The sequence below is a fragment of the Phoca vitulina genome, unplaced genomic scaffold (assembly GCF_004348235.1).
Source record: "Phoca vitulina isolate PV1807 unplaced genomic scaffold, GSC_HSeal_1.0 scaffold2, whole genome shotgun sequence".
Taxonomy (NCBI): Eukaryota; Metazoa; Chordata; class Mammalia; order Carnivora; family Phocidae; genus Phoca; species Phoca vitulina.
The window spans coordinates 47,735,618-47,749,328 of record NW_022589705.1 but is presented as its reverse complement, the minus strand read 5'-3'; the positions used below and the strand labels follow the sequence as shown (position 1 = coordinate 47,749,328).

General features: G+C 39.5%; 1 protein-coding gene across 7 annotated transcripts in view; it reads left to right on the top strand.

The window, feature by feature from the left end:
* PDE4B (phosphodiesterase 4B) overlaps positions 1-13,711 on the top strand; it is a 522,167-nt gene that overhangs the window by 483,018 nt on the left and 25,438 nt on the right. The gene's annotated exons all lie outside the window — the stretch shown is intronic.

The following is a 13,711-nucleotide window of genomic DNA, read 5'->3' as shown; positions in this document are numbered from 1 at the left end:
CTGTCCCCAAGTGCCACACTTGGCTTGTGTCGGGATGCTACGGCAAAAGTTAAAAATCCTCCGTGTGCTTTAATTCCCAGCAACCAAAGTTCTTTGTTAATTGATGTAGTTGGGAGTATGTTTAAGGTGAGAGGTGCTTATAAGGCTTATTTGTGTACAAATGAAAATCCTTTTTTTAAAAAAACAATTATCAGTAAGATAACATCTGAATGAATTCATAGGGTAAAGTGGATAACATGTTGCATTGCAATCAGGTGTTAGACACCTTTTTTTTTTTGGACAAGAAATTAACGTGACCTCCATAGATCAGTGAAGAGAATGGTTTGCTCTGAAGTTTTATAAATTCTGAAATTCTTCTCAGAAGGACATTCTGGGATTTCCTAACATTCCTTTTGTGATGCTGGCATGACCTGAGATAAAAAAAAAAAAAAGAAACAATATTCTTTATCTCCAAAAAAGAAAGTTATTTTCTAAAAGTTTGCTGCTTTTCAAAGTAGAATTATTTGAAATTAAGTTCCACCCGTACTGCAAAGAAATAGTTTTGTTTATAATCCCCAGACAAAACTTAGTATGGAAGAGTTTTAATTATCTATCATTATATCATTTGTTTAATTAACGCCTGGGTTTAGAGTGCTAATTTATGTAGTGAGAGTTGTTGCTTTTTGTTTTTTTTGTTTCCCCCCCTTGGAGAATGTTAACTTTATAAATATATATGATGTGTGTGCATATATGTATATACTTACTGCTTCGTTTTTAATGGAAAACCTTAACATTGTACCCTTATAAGTACACACTTTAAGAATCCCCAATCATCCTAGCCTGAGGTATTGTCTTACTGTCTTATGGTTTTGGGGCCGGGAAAAGATTTTGCTCCACACCTGCCAACGTGCCCTTTCCAGCCCCAAGTTTCACTAGGGAATGTGTGTCCCTCCTCCCTCTTTCCTGGGGTTAAAAGTATCACCTTCTTATCAAGGCTTACTGGCTCTTGCTCAAAGGATCTGAGCAGAGGGAGCATTGTGTCCTTAGGAGGTTTTGAAGGGGGCTAGGGGTGGGGGGATAGACTCTTCTTATTCTTGTTTATTGCTTAACGAAAGGGCAAAAAATGAAATAAGTCTCTTTCTCAAATTTTAGTTTAGATTCAAGTTGGAAAAAAGAAGAAAAGTTTTGAGATTAACTGTTTACTGACTTTTTTTCTGAAGTTCTCAATTGAAATGGGATTTTCCAGGCTGTTGTAAATCTCAACCAACTGCTTCCCCATGAGGAGGGCTTAACTGCGTAACTTCTCCAAACCACACTGGATTCCAAGTAAAAAGATTTTCACACATGCTTTAGCCTACTTTGGAGCATTAACGGATCCTCTATTTACTGCATGTTGTGAGCATTGATACCCATAGGAGATGTAGATCCAATATTTAAGGGTAGTTTTTCAGCAGGTTTCACCATAAAAGACATGCTGAACTTTCTTCTTGAGTTGCTAAGATAAAGTAGCCAACTAACTCCAGGGGAGAAAAAGAATTCTCATTGAGAAACTGCAAATTGTCATTATTTTTCATTTTGAGTGTTGATGCCTTGTAGATTCTAACCAGGTTTGTGTCTGGAGTGCTGAAATTAAACATCGTCTGTTTTGCAAATTTATTTAAAAAACTTTTCATATTCAGTGTAATGGTCAATAAGGCTCTGAGACCAAGGACTATGTAGGTCCTAGTGAGAATTCCAATCACTTCAGGCTTCCGCTCCTCCTTTATGGTGTCCTGTGCAGGAAGCAATGAAAGTTGAATAGAGCTAACCCTAAAGAGAGGGCTAAACCTTAATGCTGACACAGTTAGCTTAAGTAGAAGGCATGCACCTATTTTCTACATCTACAGTGGAAAGGTTGTAGGGCAAAGCAATTATCCAGTGGATGAATAGTGCTCAACTGACAACTAAAGTCAGTTTCATTTGTAAAAGATCTCGTTCTCTTTTTACTTAGCAACCATGTTTCCCCCCAGAATCTTGATTATCTTGATAATTGTTTCATAAATAAAGCTTAATCCATGGCACATGTAACATAATATAATAATATTTTTGTGGCCACCAAAAAGAAATTGATCTATATCAGTTTTTTGGGGGGAACTTAATTATTTGTGGTAAAAATACAGTCCTGCATTTAATTTCAAATGTGGTTGAAATTATTTGAACATTCCATCCAAGTCACCATTTAAAAATATAATTGACGTGGGGTTTGGGCTAGGATTGCCTTTTGCCCTTAGCAAAGTGTTAACATTGAGGCTGTCCCTAGAGGGGAGTCCCTAGAGGAATGTCCCTCTGCTTGTTTCAAGGACTTGTCAGTGGGCTCTAGGTAGTAAGGAAATTTAATAATTTGTCTTCTGCCTTTGTTTCCCACATCATCATCATCATCATCATCATCATCATCATCACTATGTAGTTGTATCTGCTCATCTTCTGTTTCCCCTCACTGAACAAAGGAGCCATGGCAAATCTCTGAGTTACAAACTTGGAAGTGAGTCTGAAGATGTTCCATATAGGAAGTATGTGAAAAGCATGGGCTTTGGAGTCAAAAGATCATGGTTCAAATCCTATCTCTATCATTTACTAGCTACTTGACCTCGGCTAACTTAACTAACTGTTCTAAGGCTTAATTTTCTCATCTGGAAAACAGGGATGAAAGTGGTACCTACCTTACTGGGTCACTGTGAAGATTAAATGAGATAATGCATCTGAAACGCTCCACAAGGCACCTGCTGGGTAGTAAAGATTCAATAAATGATGACTTCTTAATAACATCCACTACATCTCTGCAAACATTGTTTGCCCTTAGTTTTGATCAGCTGGGTGATTTACTGAGTTTTTACTTACTCAACAGTGGTGATGGGAAAGCCAATGCTTTGCGTGGGGGGTGTTTGGGACCTTGTGAATGGTAGAGAGTTGACTGTGCCCAGTGGAGGAAAAGCAAGAAGTCTTTCATATTTACCCCATCTGGGTAAGGTTGTGTGTTTATTGTTTTTCCTCAACCCTTTTATATTTTGAAGAAAACTGTGACTCAAAGATTATAACTGGTTTTCCCAAGTATGTTTCAGAGCCTGAGAGATAAGGAACTGTTCTGTGACCTATAGAAACCTAGTCTCCTCCTGGGCCCCAGTTTCTTAATGCTGGCCACAGGCCAAATGGAATTCCAGGATCACAGAGAAAGATGCAGCCAGGTGGATTAATACTGTAGGTTATTTTTCCCTGAGAATTACAAGATGAAATAAATTCAGCAGTTTTACGAGGTAATGACATTGTTTTGCAAGATGAAAAGGATGTCGAGTGAACCTTCCGCCAGCAGCCCAAGTTCAGTTAGACGTGTTAGAACTGTTTTCTGTAATGACAGATTGCCTTCTTAGACTTGCTCATTAATTTTTGTTTCAACTTTCATCGCCTACTGAATTAGAAGAATTGTCTTACACCTCAGCGAAATGCATCAGAGCATGAGTTCCTCAGTGGCCAAACAGTTAGATGTTTTCAAAACAGGATGCTTTGGCTCTGCATTATAAAAAGAGGAACGGAAAGAGAAACAGTATAGCAAGGAAGAAAGCAAATAGCCTCAGCAGGATCCCCAGCCCAACAACGGCATAAACACTGACCTATCTTCCTGACCTTCACTGTGGCTCAGTTCCTGACCTCGTGTCACCAAAGCCAACCGACGTCATTGGAGGAGGAGAGGAGGAATGGCGCAGCTGCTGTGCGGGTGACTAGAATTTCCTGTCTCCTTCCTGACAGACTCAGTCAGAAAAGTACAGAGTTGCAACAACAGTGGCTGAGGAAGGACTGGCACAAAACAATCCCAGGGAGGCGTAGTGGTGACTGACAAGGACAGGGAGCTTTTACTGAGAAACAGAGTCTCTCGCCTAAACTTTTCAGGTGAAAGTGTCAAAGGCGTCATTTGTACCCAGCATGTTGAAGGTTTTTTCAAAAGATGAACATGCTGTGGTATTCAGCAAGGAGCTGTGTTCAAGCAACTTGTCACTGTCCCGACTTCCGCCACAAACACTCTCCATTCTCCTGTTCTTTCTTGACTAGCTTTGCCCTGGGGCTGTTTTATGTGTAGGACAAAGGTTTGAGGCCCTCTCCATGAAAATGGATGTTTCATTGTTGAAAAGAGCAGTCCTGCATAATATCAGTAGTCTCTTTAGAATGAAGCCTCAGGACCTAGCACTTCAGTCCATGTTTGCTAAGGAAACCTGTAAGATAAGAACGGGAGATAGAAGGTCCTTTTTCTTTGAAGGTATCATGAAGTCAACTGCAGATACCATCACAGGGGAAGTGAGTCCTTCTGGCTACACAGGTTTATTTTTCCGGTTCTTCAGGTGTGTCTGTACCGGAGTATTGAAAGTAAAAGCAAATAATTGCCTGCGCTCTTGGGTGAGAAGGAATAAACTCATATAATTCTACCAGCCTGGAGCCACTTGGGACTCAAGCTGCATGATACTGGAATGTGATCATGATGGGCAGTTTGCCCTGCACTTGCGAGTCATTTTCTATCTAACTGAATAATAGATAAGTAAGGGAAATGTCGGGTCCAGCAGAACCAAAAAAGAAATAGATCTTCTTGGTCAACAGATTCATCTCAGAGCTATGTCAGAAAGATGATAGGCAGGTGACCAATCATTGGAGGCGATTACTTCTACTTTTGCCCAAGGTTAAATGATACGACTAGAGCATTCCCACCCTTAGGGCAAGAGGGGTCCTTTTCCTGGACTCTTTGCTTTAAGAGAGCCTTAGCCTGGGCTGTTCCTCCAGCTGCGCTCTGCTTCAGGAGGTGAGGAGCCGGGACGGGGGGTGGGAGGGCCCAGGGGCAGTGGTGGCGCCTGTTCCAGACCATACTGCATCCACTGGACCCCCTACATTCTCTGCCCAATGGTTCTGGACCCTGTTCCAGGGCCTGTGCAGGCCTCTTTCCTGGATGTGCTGCCGGGACTCACGCCCTTAGGCCCAAAGAGTAGCCAAGAGGCAGCAGTTGGGCTTGGAAGAAGTGTGTGGGAGGAGCTTGGACAGGCAGGTGGGAGCAGAGGGTATACAAAGGCCTGCGCATGAGTTCCTTGGGGAAGAAATGGGACAGGATGCAGTCCTGGAGCTAGGTCCCCCTGCACTGCCATAACCAAGGAACTCAAGAATTCGTACTTCACGCTGGCCTTCCGAGCTGCTAGGAAGGGATGTCTGTTGAGGTAGGAGTGTTGGAGCTAGCTTGATTTATATCTTTATTCAGACATATGTATGTGGCCCCTCAAGTGTTAAAGGTGAGCTGGATTCGAGGGAAGAATGGAAGGAAAATCAGTTCTGACAGCCAGGTGGGGCGCTTGAATATTTTCGATCCAACTCTTCTCTCTTCACTCTCAGATTTATATACAACTGGAGGCAGCAGGGGCGCCTGGGTGGCTCAGGTCGTTAGGCATTTGCCTTCGGCTCAAGTCATGATCCCGGGGTCCTGGGATCGAGCCCCGCATCGGGCTCCCAGCTCGGCGGGAAGTCTGCTTCTCCCTCTCCCACTCCCCCTGCTTGTGTTCCCTCTCTCGCTGTGTCTCTCTGTCAAAGAAAAAAATATATATATTTAAAAAAAAAAAAAAGAACTGGAGGGAGCAAAGGGCAAAGAGCCTATGTAGACTAAGCCATGAGTTTGAAGTCTAGCTCTGCCTCCATTTAGGAATATGATCTTAAACAGTTAATTCATTTGGAATTTTTGCCTTTCTTTATCTACAAAACAAAAGAATTGGAGAAGACTATTTCCATGGTCTCCTGCAGCTCTCGCATTTATTGTTGGGACAGGAAGCATCGACAGCCAAACTACTTTTACAGGTGTTACTATCTGCGAAGATATGGTACTAAGCCCCTTACCTACATTCTGTCATGAATACTCTCAGCAACCCTTGGAAATACATACTATTATTATCTCCATTCTGTAGTAAAGTGAGGTTTGAAGAGTTGTATTACATTGCCTAAGGTAAAGAAGAGAGCAGGGTTCACACCCAGGGCCATCTGACTCATCATCAATGATCCCGATGGCACAGATAAATATAGAAACAGAGAGGTATTTAATAACTTTTACAAGGGAATTTTGTCATCTCTGGGAAGTCTTATTCTTCTGACTCTGGCCATCATTGCTTGTTTAGGGCTGGTTCAGAATCCTAATCTGCAGTTACCATATTCGGGGCCTCCAGACCAGCCATTAATAACCTTAAACTCAGTCTTCCCAACTGGGAAGCAGTGTCTGTTAACAGATAAGAGGGAGGAGAATAACCATAGTTATAGAAGATGGTTGTAAAGCACTCATCAAAATGTAAATAACAGTATTAAACTAATCTGCTGCCGTTTATGGGCCTGTTTGCTAAATTCAGGATCTATTTGTGCTCCCAAATTCTCTAACGTGGCCTAAGAGAAGACAGTGAAGTTTTGTTTAAAAGACAACCAACCCCCAAATTCCCTTTTTACCCCCCTCCCCAACATAAAAAGAAAACAGAGAGAGGCTGTTCTTTTTTTGAAAATTATCATCCAAAAAATTGGGGCAATTTCATCATATATTATGTCCTTTCTAATACACGCCCCAAGACCATGAAACAGAGGAGGAATGCTTCAATAGCAATAATTAATACAGGGAAATTTCCTAGCAGTAAGATATAGACTGTCTACATTAGACTTTGTCTTCCAACAAAGAAGAAAGAGAAGATTAAGCTGTTTGTTTATCTGGCATTATTTCAATTACTCTTTCTGTGACAAAATAAGTTGTATTATTGAGAGCGTAACTGAGTGTTCTAAGTTCTACTCTTTGAAAACTTTAGTGCTTTGTAAGAAGTTTGATTTTTAATCTACTTTTCTTAATTTAAATATTTTTCATTGATATTTACAGAACCATTTCCTTCATTGAGTTCTAATCCATTCACCCTAGTCTTTCTACTACTTCACTTGAAAGGCCCCAAGTGACTAAATCTCTAAAAATAAAATAGGAGTGAGGTCAGGGCACATTACCTTTGATTGTTGCACCCCTGGCTAGCTGGTAAGACAAGATTATATTATCAAAATCTGATAAATAAGTCATTTTAAGGGGACCCTTTCTCTCCATATAAAAAAAAATCTGACAACTATGTTTGGAGTATCAAATATAAATCCAGAACACTAGTTGTAAAAAATAGAATAACAGTATTTTAATGGAATAGACGTCTGTTTCACATTTTTTTATACTTCTTTCTTATCTTTTATTTTTCTTTTCAAATGTGTCCTAATCTAAAAGGCTTCCAAAATTGGTGCCATTGCTATCTATGGAAGAAAAACCAAGGGTGGAGCTTAGTCTTGTGCTGTTCTTCCCAAAATTTGCCTTCTGAGCAAAAGTGTGCTCAGCAAGTGGAGATACATCAGCTTTCTGAAAGCCAGGACTTACCAAACCAAAGCTACTAGGGCAGACTTGTGCCGCAGTCAGTAGATTTCACACTCTGGAAGGCACTATGCCAACAGTGGATGTGCGTCCTAGCACATCCCTCCACTTGAGCATTTTTCAGGGACCTGCCAGCCCTCTGTGTCTTGCCCATTTGTACGTGATGTTTCCCTCAACTGGTGCCAAACTGTTTAGTCTCCTGGATATTTTACTGTAACTTCCTTTGTTTGATTTACTTTAAAGTAGCCAAGTGTTTCCACAAAGAAAGGACAGTTAAGTTATTTAGAAATGAAGAAGACAGTAAAACTTCTGTTTCTTTTGTTTCTGTTTTGGGAAGTGCCTGATAATCTTCTTCTCTTTAAGAAGTACCTGATAGTCTTTTTCTTTTTATGGAGCAGCATTTAAAGGCTATAAATCATGCATTTCTGCTCATCAGTCCTGTGTTTCTGTCTGCTAATTACTTGTAGTTTAAAAATGTACCACTTTTGAAACCTAAAACCTTCAGAAATTGAAGTTTAGTGAATTTATTAAAAATAAATTTCATCTTCACGGCTTAATTTCACTTCTTTATATTTTTTAGCTGCTCAAAATATGGTGATCTTGAAAATGTTCATTAAAAACTTTAAATGGCCAAGTTCCTTTCACTCTTTGTTCACAGCATAGTGCATAATGTTATAACCTTCAGCTATTGTAAAAAGGAAATTTGAGTACAGATACTGGTCATAAGAGTGATTAAACCGTTTAAAAAAATGTAGATTTAGGCCAAGAGTTTTTGTCATTTGCCATCTGAAAGGTAAATTTTAATTACTTGTTTTTGAATGGAAAACAGTAAAAAGAGAAGTTGTCATTAAATAAAAATACCTTTCCAACTCAACCATATAGGCTGTGCGCTAAAGCTGATCAGACAGGGTGAAGTGAAGTGGTAATTTGGTGACTATGTAATGTCTTTGGTCAGTACGGATGGTGAAAGTTGATAAATCAAGCCAGAAGAAAGATCGAAATATATTCTTTCCAGTTATGGTGTCACATGGCTGTATTAAACAAAATCCTAGAACTTTAAACCCAGTAGGGAACCGTAGATATCATAGATTTGAAGACCTTGTTTTATAGATGAGGATGATAAAAATTGAGGATTAAATATCTAATGTACTCCAAAGATCTTTGTAAAATATAAAACACAATCTAAATGAAATATAATTTCATTATGACATGACTTTTTCAGAGTCACAAGGTTAATTAGTGGAAGATTAAGGTAGTAAGATACGGGTCTGATTACAAATCCCATTTGCTGTTCATCTTCAGCAAAAGTCTGATTACACTTAAGAAAGACATGGCACGGTCCCTCTATTAGTTGCATTGATTTTTAACCTTCTCATTGTCCTTCTCATTACCTTTCTTGGGTAAAAGCTATACATGTCTTAATCACTTCAAGTAAAGAGAACTAATTTAGTATTCCTGAAAATTGTGTGCTCAAAATCCAGAAGGATATAGTTGGAATGAGTTACTTTAAATGCTTTTGGCATTGCCGGGTTTTTTTTGTTTTTTTTTTCACTTTTTGCTGTTTTAACTTCTGAATCAAAATATATGTATATATCATCAAAATATATGTATACTATCAGGAAAGAAAATCTCGTTTTACAAAGGCAGCCAGGATTAACATTTTTATCCTCACATAATCGAAATGATACTCAAGTTTTAGTAGCTCCAGTTGATCAAAGGTAGACTTCCAACTTCCTCTCTTCCCTTGGTGTCAGAAGATCTATTGAAAACCTGGCTTAAGAATAGAAGTAAGAGTTTTATGATAACTTGAGAATGAAGAAATACAGACCTTTACCCCCTTTCTTGGCATTCCATTGCCTTAAATACTTCCCTTTGGCTCAAATACATCATTGGGCCTATACTATGAACCTACTCCTGGTATGCCACACTTCTTGGCTTTCTTTTTTTGAAACCTTCACTTAGGTACTCTGACTTTGATCATATTTTCATAAATCATCCTCTTACCTAGCTTACTGGTTAATATCATAACTAATATTTTAGTTCTCTGAGGTTTTATTTATGTCTACTCCAGATTGCAAGCTCTTGAGGCCTGTAATCATGTCTCCAATGTTTCAAGAACCCATGTATGCTCAGAGTGGTAAGACTAAAAAGTATCAAAGAGTCATAGGTCTGTTTCAGTCTAATGGTCAGGAGAAAAGCGAAAAACAAATGAAGGCTTTTGTCAGTTGGTGGTAGTTGATTTGGGGTTTGTCTTATTCTAAAAAGCTCTCTGAAATTCTTCTTGATTTGGTCGTTTAAGAAATGTGTTGACATGAGGACTTTTGATGGATACTAGGACAGGTAATGACTTTGCTACTAGGCACAGCATGATATTAAAGATGGAAATATTTTTTAGTATTTTCAAAAAATTTAAATTTAAATTCATGGCACATGCTGAGACTATCCAGTGGTAATATGAATTTGGGGTATACTCTTGCATGCCCACTTGATTGTGAGAAGCTAGGGACTCTGATAGATCACTAATGAATGGTCTCCAACTCCTGCCGTAGATGTCCCACTCATAGCCCAGACAGATCAGTTTAGCCAGCCAGATGCTACCCATCTACCCAGCTGAGAGGGCACAGTGCCCTCCCTGCCTCAGCCCCTTATCCATTTGATTGCTATCGCTGGTTCCATTCTGTAACTGAGTCGGAATGATTTAAATATATCTGCATTTACTTGGCCAAGTCCAGTACATCATTTATGTTTGTGACAGGGTGAGCTGTCACTGAATTTTTCCCTCCTGTATTTTAACACACTCAGGATCTAGTTGCACAAAATTTATTTGCATCTTTCTTACCCATTGCATGGAAGGTTACCTGATAATATCTCATCAGGATTTACCAGTATGATTTTTAAAATATTTTTAAATCAGTATAATTTAATTTCAAAGGATTTATCTAATTTTGATTACAATAATTAAAAATATTCTTTTGTTAATACTCTCCTTCTATATGTTCATGGTATTAAGATAAATTCATTGTCTAATGCTGCATTGTAGATGGGGCATAGAATAATTTTCAAACTAAGAAAGACCATACATTGTTTTTCAAGAAACACCTTTCAGAGCCCTTAGTAAATCCTAAGTAGGAGCCTTGCCAAAAATAAATATAAACATGAACCCCTGGACAGGAATGGGTTCTTCTTCTTTAAAGCAAGAGAATATATTGGGTTAAAATGAGTAAAATATGAGCCCTTTTTCATAAAGGTAATAAAAGAGGAGGCGATATTAATGAGGAAGAACTCAGGAAAGATTTTTCTGTTTTGATCACTGCTTTTCAAATCTAGCCCTGCGATCCACGACTGCATTTCCCAGAGAACTCTGATTCTGCCTGAGGGAACATTAGTTATGGAGCGATGTGGGGATTTTTAAGGCCCCTTTCTTCACTTTAAAGCTTATTTGCTCTCAAAGTTCCCTATGGTCCTGGGATAGAGCATTAAATAAAGGGCCACTTTCTCTAAGTGTATAGCTGTTTGTTATTTTTGTGTTGCCCAGATCCAAGGTAGCAAGGTAAGGAAACAGACCTGAAGAGGGCTTTCCTGCTTACCCGGAGCTCTCTCTATGTGATCTCATTCTGATGCTCATCAGGAGGAAAGTATTACTATATCCCCTTTTCAGTGTGAAACAGGATGCAAGAGACATTACTGATTTGTCCAAGCCCTTCAGCTACTCACTGCTGATGCCCTAGAATCAAACCTTGTTCTTTTTGCTCCAAAGTCAAATGATATAAAAATAAAAATTAAAGGGAAATCCACAGGCCAATTTGTTATATTCTTATATGACTTGGTAACAAAACATGTAATTATATAGAATTTGAAAGCTAGAGCTCAATCCAGGTCCCTTCTTATTTTTCAGGCCTCAGTTTAGATGTTACTGCTTTGGAGAGAACTTCTCTAATTATCCTAACCCAGTACCTTGTGGGTTTTACAGTTGGCTCTCACAAATTTATGATTTTGATTTTCTGTTGTGGAACTTAGTTTTTACTCATCTCCTCTCTTAGACTGTAAGGTTATTGGGGACATGAATTTTGTCTACCTTGTTCACTATAGTGGTCCCAGCATTTAGAATACCTCTAGACACATGGTAGACATTCAAATAAATATCCCTTGCATGAGACTTAGAAATGTAATCTAATTTGTCCACAACCAGTGATGTTGTTAGTGGCAAATCCATTAGAACCCAGGAATCCTGTTTCCTATTGCACTACACCGTGCTCCGTGCAGGTGCTTGCCATGCCCAGTTCATTTTTCTAATTGTTCAGTTGAATGAAAAACTCCCATCTGGTTTGCAGTGACTCTTCAAACTACCCTCAGAAGCTGCAAAAGCTTGCTCCTGAGCCTTCTCCCAAATTCAGAGTCGGACAATAGAGAACAAAGCCATCAGGGTCAAACGCTCTTCTTATGAACAGAAACGTGAAGCACATCGTTGTTGTTTGGTTCAGCATTGGGGAATTTGGTTTACCTTTTTCTTGGAAAGTCTGCATCCTGTGGCCAAGGATCTAAGCCCTTCAGAGACTGGCGATGTACACTCAGCTGGGAACATGTTTATGAGCACGTGTTGTGTCTGAAACCCAGCCACTCAAAATATCTGTTTTGTCTGGAGTGTAGCCGTTTAGTCATTCTGTCATTGTCTGGTTATATTTTTTGTTCCTGACATTGCTGATACTCCTCTCACTGCTCTCCTAGCCACATATTCAATTAATTCACATGTGTTACTGGACGGACCTCAACCGTGGCAACCTGAGCAAAATGAATATTTGGTGCAGTTATCCTTGTGTCAGGCAACTTGTGGCCATTCGTGGCTTTTGTTCATACACGAAGAGTTCCAAAATCTCTTAATTTGAGGAAATTGGCTAAGTCATGGAATCATGAATGGATAGAGTTAGCAGCAGTGAGACATCTCAGAATACGCTTTTTTTTTTTTTTTTTAATGATATAGTTTTAACACCAGGCTGTTTCGAGTTATGGTTTCATTTGACGGGTTTCATCTATCTTTCTGGCAATTCTGGTTTACACTCCTTAGACTGGTGAATAATCTAAATGTCAACCAGAGAGCCAGAACTTCTATGAGTAACTTATGTGTCATGTAATCAAAATGACATAGCACTGCATCACATCAGCAGTAGCATATTGTGGGAATTCTGTAGTTAATTATACCAGCTACTTTCTTTTTTTTTTTTTAAAGATTTTATTTATTTATTTGACAGAGAGAGACACAGCGAGAGAGGGAACACAAGCAGGGGGAGTGGGAGAGGGAGAAGCAGGCTTCCCGCCGAGCAGGGAGCCTGATGCGGGGCTCGATCCCAGGACCCTGGGATCACGACCTGAGCCGAAGGCAGACACTTAACGACTGAGCCACCCAGGCGCCCCTATACCAGCTACTTTCAACAAGAAGAAGAGTTTAGATGCCAGAGAGCCAGCTGAAAGCTCCACCCAAATGCAAACCCATGTGAAGACCGGACCATAAGCTCAGATTCTTTTAAAAATCAGAGACAAAACCGGGCGCCTCGGTGGCTCAGTCAGTTGAGCATCTGACCCTTGATTTCGGCTCAGGTCATGATCTCAGAGTCATGAGATCGAGCCCTGAGATGGCTCCACACTGGGAGTGGAACCTGCTTGAGATTCCCTTTCTCCCTCTGCCCTACTTCCCCACTCTCTTAAATTAAATTAAATTCAGAGACAAAACTGAGAAATAAAACATCAGCTTCAAGTATAAATCTTGTGGGATAAAGGACAAGTACTCCAGACACTTTGCCAATCCCTTTACATATATTATTTCTAACTTTCCCATTTTAAAGTTGGAAAAACTTAGTCTCTGAGAGGTTCAGTGACTTGCCAAGTTTCTCAGACGAGTATTATATTTCCAGACTCAGCTGGTTGCTGACCTGATCTGATGGCATGCTAGTATGATGTTGAGTTTGCTGTTAGAGTCCTCTCTATGCTGTTAGATCTCCCTGGGAAGGCCAACTATAACCAGAACCCCCTCTGTGTCATGTATGACCTACACCTCCATCTCTGAAACTACTTTTATAAGCCTTCCATGAACCAACAAACTATATGTCCTGGGGTGCATTGTTGTGCAGAGCACTCATCCATCTATTTTAAATTGTGGGAGCTAATAATAAGAAAATGAAATGCACAATATAATTTTTTATAGAATAAAATTAGATAAGACCACTGTTTTCATCCTTTATAGTTTAAAAATATGTTCTAGCCTCCACCATGTGGCAGATTCTTCTCAATTCTAGTGTAGGGAGTACCAAAATGCCA